Genomic DNA, 13,952 nt, shown 5'->3' on the forward strand with positions numbered 1-13,952 from the left:
AATTTTGTGGAGATGGAAGAAGCAATATAATTGCTGCCTAGATGTTAATCCTGGAGGATTCATTATGAAAAGGTTTTTACAGGTGTAATTACCAATTAGAAATATATATTTCAATATGGGTGCCATTTTTTAAACCTCACACAACTACCATTGACTGGTTCTGAAACTACACATGATTACTTGAGGTACATTATAATAATCGGGTAGGTCCATATTAACTGTTGGAATTGTCATTGGAGACTTGCCATGGAATGATGTACAAATGAAAATTTGAGGGTGAGGAAAGAGTGAAAAGCATACCATCATGATGCAGAAGGTTGGTCTAGATACATTCAAAGTTGGATAATGCTTACTATAATAGCTTTTTATACAAGTTTTACATTATTATGTAGAAGGTGATTTTAATAAACAAATCTAGTATAAAATGGGTATGATATATGTGATACTACATGTTGTAGGGGATTGGGACTGATATTGATCTTAATACTTGAAATATCAGACATCATTATCTTTTATTTTCGCAACACATGAGATACCAAAAAAGTCACACTGTTTATGCTAATAGTGTATTGATTGTGGGCTGTGTGAGGAATATTTGTGTTATATTTGTTTATATTGTATGAATGTTTGAAAACTAGATAAAGATATAGAATGATTGCAAAACCGAAAGGGAAGGTACACATTCAATTTGCAATTTGTCAAGCCCACAGTCCTAAATATTTCCTAGGCTTAACTATGTCTACTTTTGCAAACGTGTGGCATGCTTTAAATCAGGATGTTTTGCTGTGTGGCTTTTTTTATTTAACACATCATTCATTTTCTTCCAAGAAAGTCCAGGTCTTTGTTTCATGTCAACAGGCTGCTAGTGCGCTTAAGTGATTTTAACTGTAGAATGTCTGTAGCTATTCTATGAGAAATAAACTAAGATTATAAAAGTATAAAATTATAACTGTTTATTAAAACTCCAATTCACTGTCAGAATTAGCATTAGCCTGCTAGCAGCTTCCCTTACAGCCCTTCCCCCTAATGAGGTGTGAAGATTTGCCTCCAGAGGAGAAACAATGGATTAAGCACTTTGACAGGATGAGCTGGGTGTGAGTTATATGATTCCTCTCAGGAAGGGCAGCTGGTGAGTGTTCAGGAACTTCTTTACATTGAAAGGGACTACTGTGGGGCATGCCCACTCATAGCTAAGTCTAAAGGGAGGCCTTGGGGAAAGGAAGTCTTCTTCCTTGTGACATCTTTAGCCTGCTTGACACCAGCTGAGTGGGGTCAGAGGGGAGCAGATCCCAGAACGAGTTTTGCGGAATTCAGAAGGAGGGCACTGCTCATTTCCCTAAACATACCTGTAAGAAATTAGATTTGTATTTGAGAGTGGGTATGAGAGTGTACCTCCAATCACAATCCTTGTGTGTATAAACTATACAAGTAACTAAATAACCCTGAAGTTCACGCCCTTGAGACAAAAGCAGTCAGACTTAAGTTAGCGGCAATGTGTAAAGTATTTATGCAATACTTTAACAGTAATGAAGTGAATAAAGTAATACAAGTGCCAGCCAATTAAAAATATAGAGTACATTTTAATAAGCAAAATGATAAATGATAAAAACTAAATAGGTAAAACCATTGATCAGACCGCTTATGGATAAAGTGACAAACTAGTGAGAAAACGAACACAGAGTGAACTGCATTTATCTGATCGTGCTAGACCGGGTCAAAGTAAAAGATTAAATCTGACTTCAGTGGAGTGCAGGGTGGATACAAGAACCAGGTTCTTTCTGATGGACAGTTTTCCTTTACATTTATGAAATTTAATGGAGAACATTTTTTATCAACAGATTGTCACTGGGGGGAGGACTGAAAAATTGAACAAAAGCAGGGCTCGATGATGGTGGGTTCTTTAAGAGCGCGGTCCCAGTGTTGTCAGTGATGAGAGTGGGAAAAATCTGAGTGGCTGAAGTCCAAAATCAGCACCCAGAAAGGTCTTGACGTTGGCTGCTTTCTGCGTACGATTGGTTCCTATGATGCCCTCTATGTTTGGACTTAGACTTTTTTGGGAATTCAGGTCTCCTTCAGTGAGTCAAACCAGCAAGTTAAATCCAACTGGTGATTTGACATTGATGTCTTCGGCTCAAAATCGGTACCAGTCTCCCGCCAGTTCTTTCAAGCAAAAGTTGGCAAAAAGGCCCAGCTTTTGCAGTTTGGGCAGGAGGAGTACACTCTACACTAGCCAAAGATCCAGGACCTGAGGGGCACCATTAAGGGTTTAGGAGTTTAGGACTCACTCTAGCAGAGGCCAATAGTAGGGCTCAGGGCAGGTCCAGATGGAACTGGTCAGCTAGCCAAGGGAAGAGGCATAAGGAAACTTGTTGTGTAACTGCAGCTCAAACAGGAGGTTAGCCAGCTGTCCTTTGGAGTAATTTCTGGAGTCCTGGTTTCATGGCAAGCAGGTCCAGTCTTCCCTCACTTTCTTCAGGGAGCAGGGAGGGTCTTCTTCTGATTCTCTACAGACCTAGGTTCATTCTGAGCAGGGTACTGGAGAGGTTACTTTTATGCCCACATCTTGTCCACCTAAATCCAACATGGCAGAGCCTTCCTCCCCTTGTCAGAGCTCACTTTGCCCATCCAATGGCCCAAAGGTATAGCTATGACAATGGGCAGACCCTCCATTGCTGTCACTCCAAACCTTTTCTGTGTCAACTTCTCTCTCCCACTGGGTGTGAAACAAGGCTGTCTAGGAAGACAGAGAAGGGCATGCCTAGGTGTGAGCTACATCTGCCAATAACAAGGAAGGCACCCTTTGAAGCTCAGGAATGGGCTGGGCACACCCACCCACCCCAAACCATCCTTCTCAAGGAAGAAAAACACCTCTCCACACTCAAGGCTTTTGTCCACTGTCTAGGAGCAATAAACATTTCACCACAGGGGAGCCATTCATCTGTCAGATGACCCTGAAAGAAAGGCGTACCTAGTATAAGCCAGAAAATTGCCCCTTTCTAAAAGTGTTGTTTTCAAAATTGTATTATAAAATATGGTTTTACTAATGAACTGATTTGAAATTACTAACTGAAATTAAGCATTATAAGTTGTTATAACGTAACCCAGTGTTTTTCCATAGTAGAGCAAGCCTCGCAAATAGGAAGCTTTTCACAGCTAGAACATGTAAAACATGTAAAACATTAAGTATATACACTCTGCTCTTTAAATACCCTGCACCCTTCCCTATGAGCATGTAGAGCCTACCTTATCAGTATTAAAAAGATGTATTTTGCCATGTCAGTATAGCAGTTTACAACTGAACACACCTGGAGAATGGTTTTACAATGCTACTTTAGTGGGTGGCACAATGAGTGCTGCAGCCCACATGTAGCATCTACTTTATAGAGTGTATGTAATTTAAGGCATATATGACCTTAAACACATTAAGGGTGCAGTCAACTGAGAACAATGACTTTCGATTGATGGCTTATTTTTTCGTGGTGGTTCTTCAATGGTGATATTGCTCTTATCTGTTTTTTCGCCACTTTCAAACATTGGTTGTGGACCTTTGTTGTATTTTTTTGGACATTTTAATAGTTTTAATGCTACCAAATACTTTACATACTTTTCCTAAAGTTAAGCCTCTCTGGTCTGTTTCAAATCTACTAGAGGTTGAGCCCGGATTTATTTATTGAGCTTGTATGTTAGACCTAACAGGGACTGGAACTTATACCTTGGAAAGGACTCACATCCTTCCCAATAATTAGCCCTATTTATAGATGTTTTTATATAAAAAAAATATAAAAACTTTATTTTAGCATTTGTAAGTGCCACCACCAATTTGATGTATGACAAATCAGTAAAGCAAACATTGTCTGTTCAAAATATTGTTGCCTAAGTAGCAAGTATAAAATCATTATTCCACTTACTGTAAATTGTCTATTGTTCAGTCCAATAAAAATGATCTACACATGTAATGATGAGTGGACCTTAATCTAGTTACCAGCATGAGTCTGCGTGAGGGTTTCAACATCTGTAATTGTGCTCTTATAAGACCCCTAAGAAATCAATCAATAAAAGAAAATGTACTCTTTTTGACCTCCATGCTCATTTATTTGACCTCCATGCACATTTTGAGGGTGCTGGTGTGCTATACTATTGGGCTCAGCTCCCTTACAGGAGCCAAGACTAATACTGTGGCACTGTTCCCGCCCGTCAGCCCACAGAGGAGATCCATACATATTTGTGGATTTACATATTATATGTTGTGTTAACTATTTATTTGTGCTGCCAGCAACCATGTTTTTAGGACTGATGTATTGCCTTTATTTCATATAACCCGACTTCACCAATCAGTTTCTGAAACATATTGATCCAATGACCTGCATTTAGGAAACAATTGCAGTAGATATGTGTATATTAATTAGGCCTCTTTGAGAAGGAATGTTTATACTTCATTTAATGTTATTCATTCTCATGACTACTTAGAGCATGCAATTTAATCTCACATTTTCCTGTTCAAAATTATTCAGTGTTGATATGTATACAATAATCTTGAATGCAGAAGAAAGCTCATTATTTCATTCTGAAAAATAGCTGTTTTATTTTCATATAATGATAACAATATGTATTTTTTTGTACTCGGACAGGATATGGCTGCAGATAATAATCAAGCGACAACACTTTTATTTGCTAACTGCACTGGATTCACACCCTCAACCCTTATTCTGACTGGCATCCCTGGGCTGGAGTCCTACCACATCTGGTTAGGTGTCCCTGTGCTCTTCATCTACATGTTTACTCTTATGGGGAACTGTGCTCTTCTCTTGGGTATGCAAGCAATCAGGAGCCTCCAGACACCCATGCATCTTTTAGTTTCCCAAATAGCCATGTGTGATTTGGTTTTATCTTCCTCCGTTCTCCCTAAAATGTTGGTCATCTTCTTCTTCAATGCAGGTGAAATTGATTTTCATTGCTGTCTCATCCAGATGTTCTTCATGACATTTATTTCAATTTTACATTCTTCCATTTTATCAGCCATGGCGTTCGACCGGTATGTCGCTGTGTGCAACCCCTTGAGATACTCCTCTGTCATGACCAGTTCTCTCATGGCCAAAATTGCAGCAGCATCTTTGAGCAGAGCTGTGGTGGTGGCTGCTCCTCTCCCAGTGTTTAATGGGATGCTGCCGTTCTGTAGCAGGCACATAGCTCACACGTTTTGTGAGAACATGGCGGTGGCAAAGCTTTCCTGTGCTGACATCACTTTCAGTAATGCATATGCGGCAGTTGTTTTTAGCTTTACAGCGCTGGTGGATATTCTCTGCATTGCCTTGTCTTATATTATGATAATCCTGGCAGTTCTTCGTCTGCACCTCAAAGAAGACCGCTTCAAAGCTTTCAACACCTGCACTTCCCACATATGTGTTTTGACCTCATCTTACCTACCAGTTTTCTTTTCTCTAACCATGCATCGAATGAAGCATGATTTTCCCCTCTATGTTCATATCATTGGAGCAAACATGAACCTTCTCCTTCATCCCTGGATAAATCCTTTAATTTATGGAATTACTATGAAAGGCGTACGGCAGGGGGTTCTAAAAAGATTCCAAATGATGAAATGTGGGAGCAGAGTATTGGTTTAACTGATGATGTCTCTTTTATGGAGTCCTTTAGTCATGCTGCAAGTGTCTTGGTAAATTTTGCCTGATATTCATGTACTTTGTGAATTGCTAAAAAATAAATACCATCAATGTGAATCCACCAAAATGACAGGATTAGAGGAAGTAACATCATGCACTATTTGACAACTGAATACATCATTGGTTGACCCCCTTGGATCTCTCCTATTTGCTATTTTGGGACTATGAGAAAGCAAGCATTGGGAAATGAACAATGTAAGCATGGCTGTAGAACTTTGTTACATTCTAATCTAGGTGCTGACTTCCTGAACGCTCACACAAAGGATAGCAATGGGGGTACCATTTGCATACGTGCTTCATTTATCCCAGCAGATTTGTTCCAAGGGCCTTATCAAGGTGCCATTGCTTAATTTGAACTGGTGGTTTCTAGTGCTTGGCACAGCACTTAAATGTCAACACATGCACTTATGACAATCTGCTACTTGGTGGTCCTGCATGCCTAATTTGAAGACAAGTACTACATCTGTTGTTTATTAATTCCATATACATAAGCAATGATTAATACCTGCTTCCTAAGACATTCGTATAGCTTTGGTGGCCTGGTATAGCCTGCATTGTCACTTGTAGGAGTGTGATAGTTAGTAGGTAGTTTGGTATTGTCATTGGAGGAGTCTGCAGGGCCAATGGATGGTGCAAGCAACAATAGCCTCCTGACGAGAGCCCTGGAACTTATTATTTTATACATTAAGCACTGCATGGCACTGCTGTCTGCACTGCACCAGTACAATAGGGATCCATGCACTTCTTTTTGGCTTCAGGAGTGCATATCAGAGCTCGAAAACACAAAGAAGCAGTTACTGTCCTGTTTATGAACTCTGCTGTCAGAAAAACATGCATTAACTTGGAGATATCTTGAGTTAATGTTTTGCTCTTTAATGTATCAAAAAGAATGGTACAAATTCCTTCTGCATTGGTGCAGATCAAAAAATGGAAAAAGTATAAGGCCGTAGATGGACTATGCCAAGTATGTACTTGGTACTAGAAAGCGTAATTGCACTTTTCTCATTTTTACTTTTTGCTCCACTAAAAAATGTATGTATATGTGGTTACCTGTGAAACACAATGTGCATGTGTGGTGTTAGAACTGGGGATTCTTGTTGTCAAGAGTATGCACCATGTACAAGCAGGAAACAGTACTTCTAGTCAGAGTATGCTAGATACACAATGAGAGCTAACCTGTGCTAACCATTTGGTAGCTTGGCACAGAGTAGGCAGGCTTATCTAAAGAGGCAATGTGTAAAGTATTTGCAAAACACATACACACAGTAGCACAATGAAAACACCACCAAAATACTCCGCACAGGTTTAGAAAAACAGAATATTTATCTCAGTAAAATAAGACCAAAACAACAAAAACCCATTCAGTAGAAGTCGAGATATGAATTTTTAAAGTATAAACCAAAGAGAGTGCTATTTGAAATTGGGTCTCTAGTTTGCAGAGGCATGCACCCTATCAAAGCAAGGACCACAATCCTAGTCAGAGTAAGGCACACCACAAACTACATTATCCTGTGTTCACGCTCTGATAGCTTGTACAGAGCAGACAGGCTTAACTTAGAAGGCAATGTGTAAAGTATTTGTGCAATAACTCGTACAGTAACACAGTGAAAACACAACAAAAGTACACCACACAAGTTTATAGAAATAGATTATCTTTATCTGAAGCAAATAAAATAAAAAACAATCAAGATCGAATGGACAAAAGTACAGTTATCTGTATTAGAAAGGTTCAAATAGTCCTAACCCACAGAAAACTTTAGATGCGCTGGTTTTAGCACAAAGTACCTGGTGTGCAAGAAAAATAATGACACAGAGGGCCACGGAGGATAAGGAGCATTGAAAAACAAAGCAACGTATCATATTTTCCAGTGCAACAGAATGGATGTGTTGATGCTTCACATGTGGCCAGGTGATGCATTGATTCTTTCCACGGTACAAAGTGATGCACCAATTTTCTGTCTTGCAGCCTTGGTCCTCACTGCAATGAAGGGATTTCTTGACACCTAGGGATGATATGTCAGAAATCCAGACACACTGTGTAGACGAGGCAGATGGTGCAATGATTTTCCAGCCATAAGATAGGCGCTGTGCTAAATTTGGCAGGTGTCGCATTGATTTTCCAACACTCAGGATTTACTTGGAGTGGTGAAGTCTTTATTAGCCCTGAAACTTCAGAAACAGGAGGCAAGCTCAATCCAGGTCCTTGAAGAGCACATTAGGAGAAAGACAGAGTCCTTCCAGCAGAGTCAGGAGCAGCAGACAGCAGGGCAACAAACAGGAAAGCAGTCCTTCAGAAAAGCAGTCCAGATGAGTCTTTTGGGTAGCACAGCAGAGCTCCCTGACATAGTCCAGTTGCAGTTCCAGAAGTGTCTGGTTTTGAAGGGTCACAGACCCAGTATATATACCCAAAAATGTGTTTGAAGTGGGGGGAACTTCAAAGAGTGGTTTTGAAGTGCACAACTTCCCCTTTCAATCCAGTTCTGTCTGCCAGGATCCCTGTGGGGGGTGATCAGTCCTTTGTGTGGGGTCAGGCCAGTGGCCTTTGAAGTATAAGAGAGAGCCCCTCCACCCTTCCTGCCCAGGCAGGCCCATTCAGTATGCAGATGAATGCAGATGTAGCTGAGTGTCCTGTGTTTATGACTGTCTGGGTGGAATGTACAAGGGGACCTGTCAACCAGCACAGCCTAGACTTGGATTGGAGATAGGCTGTAGGGCACAGAAAGCAGTTAGTGCAGAGAAATTCCCACTTTCTAAAAGTGACATTTCTAAAATAGCAAAGCTAAATCTAAGTTCACCTGTAAGCAGGATTTATCATTACCATTCTGGCCATATCAAACATAGCAGGGCTACTCCTTTCAGATCAGAATATACCACTTAAAAGTATATAAGGGCAACCGCAATGCTAGCTTATGAGAGAAGCCAGCTTCACAGAAGTAAAAAATGACTTTGTGTGTTTTTCACTACCAGGACATGTAAAATACACAAGTACATTTCCTGCTTTTTAGTTATACAGCACCCTGCCCTATGGACTACCTAGGGCCTACCTTAGGGGTCACTTATATGTAATAAAAAGGGAGTCAAAGTGACAGTGAAACTGCACACAGGCCTTGCAATGGCAGGCCTGAGACATGGCTAAGGGGCTACCCATGTGGGTGGCAACAATCAGTGCTCCAGACCCATTAGTAGCATTTAATTTACTGGCCGTGGGCACATCTAGTACACTCTACTAGGGACTGATAGGTAAATTAAATATGCCAATTGGGTGGGAGCCAATGTTGCCATGTTTAAGGGAGAGAGCGAAAGCACTTTAGCACTGGTCAGCAGTGGTAAAGTGTACAGAGTCCTAAAGCCAGCAAACACAGGATCAGAAAAATGGCGGGACGCAGGCAAAAATTTGGGGGATGGCCACTCCAAGACTGTCAGGTATCACAAGTGCTTAGAAGTCAAATAGTGCTAAAAGGTTACTTGAGATTGAACTATACTGGGTTAAATCCAAAGTTCAGGCTGACTACGATGGAGGGCAGGCTGGCTTGAGGACACAGGCAGAGCACCACTGAAAGAGTACCTTAGATTGAGCAAAACATCGACATCGAGGAGCAATGCGAAGGCAATGTGTCTGTTCTGATAAGCGCAGTCAAGTCAATGCATCAGTGATGAGCCTCACAGTTTGGTCTCTCGTCGGCATCAAACTCTGTGGGGATGAAGGCAATGTTTCATAGTAAATCTGTGCAGATAGTTGTCATCAGGCCGTAGGACCGCTGTTGTCGGACAGCCTCAAAGCCGGCGTCGAAGTGTAATACATTGGTTCTGATTGGCGTAAAGGTGATGATGTATCAATTTTGTAGAAAAACAACTGCAGAACCCATCTCTGAGGCCCAGGACTGGAGAGGGCACCCCAGGCAAGAGTAGGACTCGCAGATGGCAGAGTCCAGCAGTAAAAGCAGAATTACAGGCTGTCTATGATGTTCCTGAGACTACGACCAGGCCAGGGGGCAAGCCAGAATGCCCTTGAAGAAATTCTGGGCCAGATGAGAAGGTCTAGTCCTTCCTCAGCTAGTAAAGGATCAGTAGGGAGCAGGGTAGCTCATGAAGGCAGAGAGCATCAGTCTTGGAAAGCAGCCCAGCATTGTGGTAGTCCTTGTGGCACAGCAGTCCTTAATCCAAGCAGAGTTCTTCCCAGGTCCAGCAGTTTACTGATTTAGTAGGGTCAGAGCCCCAATTTCTATACCCAAATATGCCTTTGAAGGGGGGGGGTGATTACAAAGAAGGGTCTTTGAAGAGCACAGAGATCCTTTCTTCTTAGCCCTGACTGCACACAAGCAGTAGGGGTTAATCAGCCCTTTGTGTGGGGACAAGCATTTCCCTATTCAATTGAAAGTGTCAGCTCCCCTACATGATTCTTGTCCAGGAAGACCCATCAGCATGCAGATGAATGCAAATGAGTGCTGAGATACACATAACCTCCCTGTGTTTGTGGCTGTCTAGATGAAATGCACAAAGTGTAGCTGTCAACTACTCCAGACGTGTGTTGGAGACGGGCTCAAGGCACCCAGAGCAATAGGAGCAGAGAAATGCCCTCTTTCTAACAGTGACATTTCTAAAATTGTAATGTGAAATCTGACTTTTCTATGAATGATTTATCATTACCATTCCAATGATATGAAACATGATGTAGCTACTCTTATCTGATTAGGATTTATAGTTTAAAGGGATAGTAAGGAATTTCCAATGCTGCCTATGAGAGGAGTAGGCCTCACAATAGTGAAATACAAACTTGGTAGTTTTTCACTACCAGGGCATGTAAAACTTAGGAGTGCATGTCCTGCCTTTCACTTACAGACCACCCCACTCTATTAGCTACCGAGGGCCTACCTTAGTGGTGACCCATATATAATAAAATGTGAGTTTAAGGCTTGGCAAGGGCTTTTAAATGCCAAGTCGAGGTAGCAGTAAAACTGCAGTGGCAGGCCTAAGCAATGTTTAAGGGCTACTGAAGAGGGTGGCAAAATCAGTGCTGCACATCTACTAGTAGCATTTTAATTTACATTCCCTGGGTATATGTCATACCCTGTTCCAAGGGACTTATAAGTAAATTAAATATGACAATGGTGTATACACCAGTGATACCATGTTTAGGGGAGAAGCACATATACTTAACACTGGTCAGCAGGGGTAAAGTGCTCAGAGTCATAAGGTCAACAAAAAGATTCAGCAAAAAATGTGAGGCAACCAGGCTAAATGTTTGGTGGAAGACCACCCTAAATCTACACTTGGCTACAAATCAAATGAGTGCTGAAAAAGCCAGGGACTGTTTACTGTGTAATTTAAAGAAAGGAGTGGATCTACATCATCTCAGAAATCTGGTAGAATGCCTTGCCATGAGGTGTTGCTTGAAGAGATATTGGATGATGGAGCCTGGTGGCTTTGGATGTGAAAAATGTCTTCCACTGAGAACCCCCTACACTTACGCTGACTTGGATCTCTGGAGTGGTCTTCTCTTCTTTCATGAAAATGCTCTTACAGTTTAAAAGCATTCACCTATATCTGCAGGAAGGTCCTCCTAAGTAAACTCAAAAACTAACACCAACTTTATATTTGTAGAAGCAGCATTTGGAGCCTAACATTAAAATAATTGCAAATCCTACTTGCACATATAAAATTGCTTCATTACCGATTCTGCAGATAAGCGTTAGGGTTTCGTCATTACTGAGGATGATGAAGATGAGACTGTTGACCTATGTGTAGCGCACTATACTCAAGCGTCTCCATGGCATTATTTGTGACTGAATCTGAGCTCAGAAGTGAATATACCTTTTTGAATTGAGTATTCATTGAATTTTCATCCACCATTCCTCTCACAGGCTGCAATATATATTTCTTATTTTAGAAAACTTCTCTTAATGGATTCAACTCACACTGCAACAAAGATTCCTTCAATTTCCTCTTGTATGAGTCCACTCCACATGAAAATGCAGAGTTAGACAAATTATAGGGATATGTTGTATTTATAATAATAGTTTTCCTTTGACTTGCACAAGCCAATGTACATTCTCTTGCACATGCCAGTGTTGTGTTTTGGATTGCAGTCTGCATTCCATGAGAATGCTTAGCCATGGAATGCAGGAGGCATTCCAGTTGATCAGTGGATGTCTTGATGTAGGTTGCAATGCTGTGCTGCTGGAATAAATCCTTTTATTGTATCTATATGGAGTGGGCTTTCTCACAATGGTGGTGGTTTAAGGAAGAATCCTGTCATCCATAGCAGCACAGGAATGGATTATCTCCTATGAACCCATCTGAGTTTTATTTCTGGAATTTCATTGGACTTATGGATTTCACACCCCCTGTGGACTCTGTGCTAGACTCTGTTTTTTTTGGAAGGATTTTGTTCCTGTTGTGTGCCTGGTTGCATTGCCCCATATCGGCATGTTCACAGAATGGATTGTCATCATTTCAAGTAGCAGTTAGGATAGTAAGCATTCTTGCTTTCATGAGCTTGTTTCTGGCCCCATGTGGCATACATGTTGGAGTCCTGCTCCAGAGCATGTTTCATCAGGTCTCAAGCTCGTCATGTGAGCCACTGCCTCACACCACACTCATTACGTAACTCATCATCACATGTGCCTTGTCATCACACTATGGTCCTCATTATGACATTGGTGGTAAGTGTCGCTTACCGCTATGCTGACTGCCGCCAACATACCGCGACAGTGGCGGTATACAGCTCCGCTTATTATGACCCATACATAGAAATCCTCCACTATACAGACACACACACAAGTCCGCCACACCAAAGGTCAGTGATAAAATGGCAGTACTAAAACCCACACCGTTACGCCAAAACAGAAATATGCCCACAGCATTATAACCCATGAATCACCGCAGCGGACATTCAACTGCGGTAAACCATTGGCAGTACATACCGTTGTGCTAAAAATACACACATATACAAAACAACATCACATTGCACAATTCAAAAGACACACACCTGACATACATACACACAACACACCCACAACACTATAAAAAACCCACCCACAATACCCATAACCCTTTACCACTACAAAAAAATTACAACAGAGAGAGAGACACGGCAGAGCACCCACTGAATCAGAGCCACAGAACACCATCACCCATACACCATCCATGCACCTTACAGCAAACACCCCAACACATCACCCCACACACCCTAACAGACAATGCAGGTTCTCAGAGGAGGGGCTAAGGGTCATGGTGGAGGAAATCATCAGGGTAGAGCCACAGCTATTAGGATCACAGGTGCAGCAGACGTCCATAGCTAGGAAGAGTGAGCTATGGGGGAGAGTCATGGACAGGGTCAACGCCATGGGACAGCACCCCAGAACAAGAGATGACATCAGGAAGCGGTGGAACAACCTATGGGGGAAGGTGCGTTCTGTGGCAGCAAGACACCAGATAGCTGTACAGAGGACTGGCGGTGGACCCCCAACCCCTCCCCCACAACTAACAACATGGGAAGAGCAAGTCTTGGTGATCATGCATCCTGAGGGCCTGGCAGGAGTAGCAGGAGAAATGGACTCTGGTAAGTCTCATCTTTACTACTTCCACCCCCACCTGCATGCCATCACAAACTCCTACCCCTACCCTCACCCACATCACCACACCACCTCACATATACCTCACCATCACAACCCACCCATCCCAATACCAAGTCCTGCATGCAACACCACTGCATGGACCCCCATCATTGACCTGCATGGACACCCATCACCACAGCATGCACCCTAGTGACAGTCACTTAGCCAACCAAATCACAACTCACACAAGCCAAAGCTGCCTTGGTAATAACAACCATAGAGGGAAACATACCCATGTACAAGATGTCACATGCAGAATCAATAATACTGCATTTACATCCCCACAGGATCCCTACACAATGTCACCAGAGAGGAGGTGCCAGCAGCATCCAGTCCCCCCAGAAGAGGCCCACAGTGATGACAGCAGCTTTACATCAGGATGACCAACCTGGCCCATCAGGTACCTCTGGACAGTCGGTGACCCAGCACACTCCCAAACCACCACAGAGCCACCCCCTCAGGAAATACCACTGCAGCACCCACCCAGCGGGCCCATCCCTCTGTCCCCAGGACACGTCAATCAGCAGTGTGTCCACCAATACAGGGACCCCAAACAACCTCACAAACACAGAACGATCAGGGACCTGAGGTCAGTGGCAGTGGGCACACGGTTCAGGGGACAGAGGCACAGGACAACAGGGAAGCTGGGAGGACTGCT

The sequence above is a fragment of the Pleurodeles waltl genome, chromosome 8 (genome assembly GCF_031143425.1).
Source record: "Pleurodeles waltl isolate 20211129_DDA chromosome 8, aPleWal1.hap1.20221129, whole genome shotgun sequence".
NCBI classification, from domain to species: Eukaryota; Metazoa; Chordata; class Amphibia; order Caudata; family Salamandridae; genus Pleurodeles; species Pleurodeles waltl.